The 7,501-nt window shown below is 35.2% G+C and overlaps 2 long non-coding RNA genes across 2 annotated transcripts; one reads left to right on the forward strand and one right to left on the reverse strand.

Annotated features, from left to right (window-relative positions):
- Positions 1-2,348: 2,348 nt before the first annotated feature.
- LOC108992609 lies at positions 2,349-4,418 on the forward strand. The gene is made up of 3 exons (XR_004801399.1): positions 2,349-2,724; positions 2,811-2,884; positions 4,176-4,418. It is a non-coding gene; the product is annotated as an uncharacterized LOC108992609 (long non-coding RNA).
- A 912-nt stretch (positions 4,419-5,330) lies between these two features.
- Positions 5,331-7,141, reverse strand: LOC118348250. Its single transcript, XR_004801333.1, has 2 exons — positions 7,053-7,141; positions 5,331-5,790 (listed from the first exon to the last, which is right to left on the reverse strand). It is a non-coding gene; the product is annotated as an uncharacterized LOC118348250 (long non-coding RNA).
- Positions 7,142-7,501: the final 360 nt, after the last annotated feature.

Here is a 7,501-nt window from a genome sequence, read left to right on the forward strand (position 1 = left end):
TTATAGTAATTTTTTTAAAAATTGGGATATCAAGTTTAATACCCATATTTTCTTAAAAAAATATTTTAAATACTTTTTAAAAGGTTTTTTTTTTAAATATTTCTAACAACTCAAAAGGCTTTATTTTTATAGGCCTTTTATGTTTTTTTTTATACAAAATAAATAAGAATATATAAACACACACAATACATGCATACTACATATTACATTGTTGTTTACATCACAATGCAAAACATCAATTTACAAAGAATAAAATAAATAATAATACATCACAACAATATCAAGATGTTATTAATGTTGATCTTCTCCATCCATTAATATTATTGTAGTACGTATATAGCATGCATGCATGCATGATTTTTCTATATTATTTTTGTTTTGAAATTTGAAAAAATTAAAAAAAAATTGTATTTTTTTTAAATAAGATTCGGTTACGAATAACCAATTACATAACCAGATCTGTAACCAAGTCCATACCGGATCTGATTTCATCTTACCCGCCCAAGTCCAATCCGGTAGGATAACCGCCAAGATTCACTTGGATTTCCGGGTTACGGACTGGACCGGAAAAAATGGGGCCCAGTTGCACACCCCTACTTTAATTGTAATTAATAGTATGTGATGTGTACAAAAAGGATATGTACAGGAGTAGGTATGCAAATAATGTTTTGTATATGATCAGATTGGCTTATGAACTGAATCTATCTTGCTAGCTTAACTCAAACATGCATGTCGACCTTGAAACTAATTAATCTGATTGGCTTATAAACTGAATAATGTGTACAAGAGTGCTTGAAAGTTGAAATTGCACCTGAACTCAAACGTACAGGTTGACCTTCTAGTAATTAACAAAGGTATGTAGCATTATAGTGTACTTATTAGCCTATATTGTTCTTGAACTCAACGTTAATCAACACCAATTAGCCATAACAAAGAAGAAAAAGGGAACACATGACCAGCCGAGAATTATTAGCGTATATTGTTCTTGAACTCAATGTTTACTTGTTACTGATTTTGGATAAAAACTTAAAACCTCTTATTACCTATGCATGTGGAACTTGAAATGTGGAACATGATTTTGGATAAAAACTTAAAACCTCTTATTACCTCTTATTACCTATGCATGTGGAGCAAGATTTTGGAATAGCAATGTGGTACTTGAAACATTTAAAGTATTTTGGTTCATTTGTTGGGTGTTGTTGAGAACATTAATTTGGTTGTCACTTAGAAAATGTTGAGTTTCTTTTGTTGTCAAAATGAGAACTTAGAAAATGTTTGTTGTAGTAGTTGTAAGAAAATATTATTATGATTGATGTGGATGATGGGTGTGGATGATTTTGGATGCGGTTGATGGATGATGGGTGTGCATGTTTATTGTAGTAATTAGTTAGATGTGGATGATGGGAGTGGATGTTTATTGTAATGATTAGTCCGTTTATTTTTTTATATTTTTTTGAAGCATGTTAGTATGTTACTTATTTTTATTTAGTTTTATTTTTTGTTATGTTTTCAGTAAAATTGAAGCAAAAGTGAATTATTTACTTTAGATTGTAATTTTTGAAAATATTTAAATTTAAAATCTCACACAAAAAAAAAATATCTTTTTTAAAAAGTAGGCATAATATGAAGTTAAAATTAGCCTAAAAAAAGTTCAAAACAAAGCCCAAAATCGTACTCTACTCCGACTTTGCTCCGACAAGTCGGAGTTGCAGTCGGATCGGAGGATGAATATCGAAGTCAGAGTCAGAGGATGGGCATACTGACTCCGACCTTGACGGTGCTCAACCCTAGTGGTGTCCTGCTGTCCACCCCTACATATAAACATTTTATTAGACGTGCTCCCTATACACATGCTTGAGAAATAGATTTTTTCTTTCTTTTTTTCCTTTGGCTTAAAACTGTTACACTCCTTAGTTCCATCGTCGATGGGGGTTACCAGGGCAGTGCCAAAGAAGGGCGGACTTAGCGTTCGGGACTGAAGTAAAGGGTGAAGTGAACTGAGTAACCCTAAGATGAAGAACTCAAGTGTAGTGGGCTTGTGGGCCGACAGAACCCTCGGCTTCTTATTTAGTCTGTCCAAGAAGTTCCAGAATAAAAGGGTGTTTTATGAGTTTAATCAATTGTTGTAGGGCTTAGGCCCATAGTGTATGAGTCAGGGTTTCGCTGGCCCATTAGTAGTGTCTGTCGTTTAATTTGCCTGTTATTTTCTCCAGAAATTCTATATACAACCGGCTTGAGGACCCGCCGCGGAACCGGTTCCCACGTGGCAGGAGAAAACGACGCCGTCTCTTTTATTTTTATTTTTCCCTTCGTTCCCTTCATTTGAATTTTGATTTCCCTCCCCGCTTTCGATTTCTTTCCCCCTTTCCAGAACCCATTCATTTCCTCCTCTAGATTTCTTCTTCCCCCAGAAATCCCCTTCGTGGCCCATCACAGACCTAATTCTTGCAACTCATTCCATCGTTTACAATCGAAGTTGACCCACGAAACCAACGTAAGTGGTCCTCAAGCACGATGTCTGTAGAATCATTCGTCTTCATCAAGCACGGCAACCAAGCACGATTCCTCTTCCTCAAGCACGATTTGTCTTCATCAAGCACGATTTGTCTTCCTCAAGCAATATTTCCCCCATTCCCACGAAAGCCCCACCTTCCCACTCGAAACCGCAGTCCATTTGAAACCGAAACCCTAACCACTATCCAACCCGCGACGTAATCCCTTGAGGTAATTTGTCAAAATCTAACTCTAACCCTAACCCTAACCCTAACCCTAACTCTAACCCTAACCCTAATCCCTTTGGTATTGAACAGGTTGTTGGGTACTTTGCTTGAGAACAGCAGAGTGCTAGAGTGGATCTATCACAGGCCATCATCTCATCGAGGAGGTAATATCAAGTTCTTACCTTTGGCCAAAAAAGAGTTAATTTTAACTATAAATTCTATCAAGTTCCTAATTAATTGATCAGCACCATCGGTTTGTATCCTTTTTATGATACTTCTTTTCTATTTGTTTTGCTACTTCAGTTAATTCAGTAAGGTGGTGAATTGGATGAATAAACTATTCATCATTTGCGTATATATTGAACTGACAGCATTATGAGAGTTGTTGGGTTGGTTGAACTATTTTAATGTGAACATTTGCTAATATACAGCACCCATTTTTCACGAATGAACTGAGATTTTTTTAGAGTTTTCTGTGTAATGCCAAAATAAGTTGCTCTTGCAAGGCTTGAGCTTTTCTAGATTTTTGTGCCAGTTGATCAGTTATTCCAATGTTGGCTTATTCTTTATTGGCAGAGTCTATATATTGAGGTATTGCTAAAACTCAGGTTTACTTCTTTCTTTCTTGAAGTTGCTTGGCTCTACTTTGGAACTTAGTTGTGAACCAGCAACTATGTTGTCATGTAAAAACATCATGTACTTATCAGAGAACACAACATGTCAATTTTAGAATTTGCCAACTCTCAAATAAAATTAAAAAAAAATGCTTCTCCCACATAGAGAAGCTACCGAGAGAACCTATTGATTTTGTTTTTTTTTTTTTATTTAATGGTTAATTTTTTTTTAATGTGTGTGATTTTTTATCAAATGTTTCAAGATATCGAGCCTGATCTTTCAAATCTCAGGCTAGTGTGTCCTTTCATTTTGCCAAGATTGAAACTTCCCGGTCTGAATTTTCACTCCATTTGATTAATTCAAATGCTTAGAGTATTTGCTCTCATCCTTGGTTACTCTTTAGTGCTTGTAAATAGTTTTCTTTGTGACAGTGGGACTTTTTTTTTCTCTCTCTAATTTGCTGTAAAGGCTCTTCATAAGGTTGCTGGTCTATGTTCATAGTTTATCCCCATTCAAATAAAATATAAATTTTGGACAGAAAATAGCAAGTCACCAAGCATTAGAGCTACAACTATGGACTTTAAAACGATTGCTTATTCCTAGACTTTAGCTAATCAGAAACGTGGAGATCAGTTTTTTAGATCAGAAAGCGTTGATAAAGGAATCTGAGTAGAACAATCAACTTCCATATCAAGTTTGGATGGAAAGAGAAAGCACTTTATTGGTCAAGTACTTGAATAAAATAGGTCAAGCACAAGCATGTGGAATTTGAAGATATCACATTAATATTCAGATTGTACTATCGATATCACATTAATATTTGAACATTATTCATTACAGATGCAATTTGGATTGGATGGATCACAACGGGTGTAACCTGACGGGGATGGATCACAACTGGCGCAATGAGATGTTTTAATTTTAATATTCAGATACTATGTTTTGGAATGTAAGTCATGGAATGTATTGGAACTGTGTATTGGAATGTATTTTGATGTGAGTGTATTGGACTATATTGGAACTGTGTACTGGAATGTAAGTGTGCTTTGAATGGCCATATATAGCAAGTTGGAGTTTTGTGTACTTGAATGAGATTTTTTGAAGCAAATGGGAATGAGTTTATAGCAGAAAATCATGTTGCAGTGGCAAGAAAAATATTCAACCCGATAGCTTCAACCTTCCTTCCTCTCAACTCTCATCACCTTAGTCACTGTTTTACCTTGTTCGAGACCACCTCAAAAAGTATCTCAGCCACTACAGCAGAACTTAGATGCCTCAAACAGCAACTAGCAACCAGCAACCTATGAAACTCAGCAATGTAGTAGCTAAGAGAGATTGGAGCAACAATAACACATTTGGGTCTTCATACCTCAAGTACACGACACCTTCAACCAACAACACTAAATTCAATTTCTTTCTTTTTGTAGCTGTCACCACAGGGATCGTAGACCAGATGAAACCACCCAAGTGTAACAGAAGCTCATACAAAAAGCAAAAGCAAAAGAGCAACAGTAGTAGAATTTCAGACCATATCAAGCTACTATTTTCAAACTTAGAACTGCTACTTACCCTCTCTTCTTCTCCTCTGTTGTGGTTTCAACATTAAGGCATCTTATTACAACATAATGGAAACCAACCTAGCCAATTTAGTCATCCAAAATTTGAGGAATATCAGCTATAAAGGACTGCAACAGCAATAACTAAAAATTATGTCAGCATTAACACTAAAATTTCAATTATCGGGTAGTGTCAAGCCAATAGTCCACAATCTTTTCTTTTGGCATCCCTTCTTCCTTTCCTTCTTAGTTTTAGTGTATGATAATCTCTTCCCGATCAATCATGATCTAGTGCAGCAAGTAGAAGGACTTAAGAGAGACTCAGCCTCCATAATGGCCACTACAGCAGAATATATATTCTTTGTATATCAATTATAATAAGCATGGATCAAACAAACTATATAAATATACAAATATACATATGCTATGGACAGAATCTGTGACAAACAACAAACATCTAATTACAAATTTTGAAGCAATCCTATTACAGACTAGTTAGATTAAAGAACATCAAAAAGTTAGACTAATCATTCATTTATACAAAACTCAATCCCAAATCACTTTAGAAACTTAAGCAAAGTACAAATTTCACAAAATTCATTGGTGAACTCTGGTAAGCACCATCTAATTAGTCTAACATAAGCCTACAAATTTTACAACATATACCAAGTTCCAAAATCACCTACATACTATTACATAACATGACACAACAACTACAAAAGGCCAATATAGCCGGAGTAATCTGCGTGAACGCAATATTTCAACTTCTTGCTCCGGAGGTCCCAACTCTCTCTTCTCGATCTCATCCAATCTCTTACAAAGCTCAATCTCCCTCCTCTTGATGTCTTCGAGTTTCTTCTCAAGCTCTTTTTGGCTCCTTGACAGCTCATTGTATCTTTCTTGAAGTTGTAATCCCATACACACATCAATTGAAAATTAAAACAAAAAAAAAAATGTTAGCAAGTTAGTGGGGACATCAGGAGAAACAAATGAACTTCATTGTTGTAGCATATCAGACAATGCAGCCACATCAAGGAATGAGCAAAATAACAAAGACACAGCTTCTCCAAAGGGTGAGTAACTTTTCTATACCACCCACAATTAAGAAACAAAATAAAGTGTTTTCCATTTTATTTATGAAAAACAAAATTAATAACATTGGCTTAAACACACAATAAGCTATATTTCTCACCCTTGAAAATCTATTTCTTTTTCTTTTTCCCTTACAACCAAATGCAGCAAACAAAAATTTTGTTTCTGTCTATATCAAGTTTGTATAAAGTGACATTGACCTAAAAAAAACTCAAGAATCTGAAATGCACAACATCAAACTAAAGAAACAGAGTATTTTGGTCAAAAATTAATCAGTGTGTCAACTACTGGTTCCAAACTTTTTTTTTTTGATACGTAACTACTGGTTCCAAACTAAAGATACAGTTGGTAGTTCTAAGCAATTTATTAGCATTGGCAGCTACTGGTTCCAAAGGCATTCAATTTACAAGAATGCACCCAATCTGCAGACTACAAGAATGAACAACTATTTCTAATTAATCAGTGTAAAAAGGGTGCATCAACATTTAGCCAATTTGGTAAAGGAACTTAAGTTAGCGGTGGATCATTGCTTTCCGTTACTTCCCAATCATTATATATGTAAAAAGCCCTTGAGCTCAACCTTATCTTGTTATTTGGCCATGACAAGAGGTCTAATTTTATATATAATACGGTACTAATTCTGTATCTTTTTTTTTTTTTAATATATATATTGATTTTGTCTAGAACAATACACAAGAATTAACCACAAACAGAAAAGTCAGAAAAAAACTATTGAAATCTATTTTGTAAAAGTAAAATGTGTTATAGAATAGCACATTTTATATTAAACTGAATTTTTGCGTCTACAAATATGTAATTTCATTCTCAGCACATAACGGTTCCCAAAAGCAAGCAAGCACGAACAAGAAGCCATCAACAAGTTGTGATCACAAGCATATATGGATTAGTAATCAAGAATAAAAGCCATCAACATCGCTACAAATCTAATTCAAAAGCTTGGATTTTCACAATATGAGTGCTAAAACAATCCATCAAAAATCATAAAAAAAAATCACCCTTGGAGCTTAAATGTATGCTAGAAGGAAAGTAAAACCAAAATTACACTTACTTGATGTTAGGGTTAGGGTTAGGGTTAGGGTTAGAGTTAGATTTTGACAAATTACCTCAAGGGATTACGTCGCGGGTTGGATAATGATTAGGGTTTCGGTTTCGAATGGACTGCGGTTTCGAGTGGGAAGGTGAGGCTTTCGTGGGAATGGAGGAAATATTGCTTGAGGAAGACAAATCATGCTTGATGAAGAGGAATCGTGCTTGGTTGCCGTGCTTGATGAAGACGAATGATTCTACAGACATCGTGCTTGAGGACCACTTACGTTGGTTTCGTGGGTCAACTTCGATTGTAAACGATGGAATGAGTTGCAAGAATTAGGTCTGTGATTCGTGGGAATGGAGGAAATATTGCTTGAGGAAGACAAATCATGCTTGATGAAGAGGAATCGTGCTTGGTTGCCGTGCTTGATGAAGACGAATGATTCTACAGACATCGTGCTTGAGGAC

The sequence above is a fragment of the Juglans regia genome, chromosome 4 (genome assembly GCF_001411555.2).
Source record: "Juglans regia cultivar Chandler chromosome 4, Walnut 2.0, whole genome shotgun sequence".
Classification (NCBI taxonomy): Eukaryota; Viridiplantae; Streptophyta; class Magnoliopsida; order Fagales; family Juglandaceae; genus Juglans; species Juglans regia.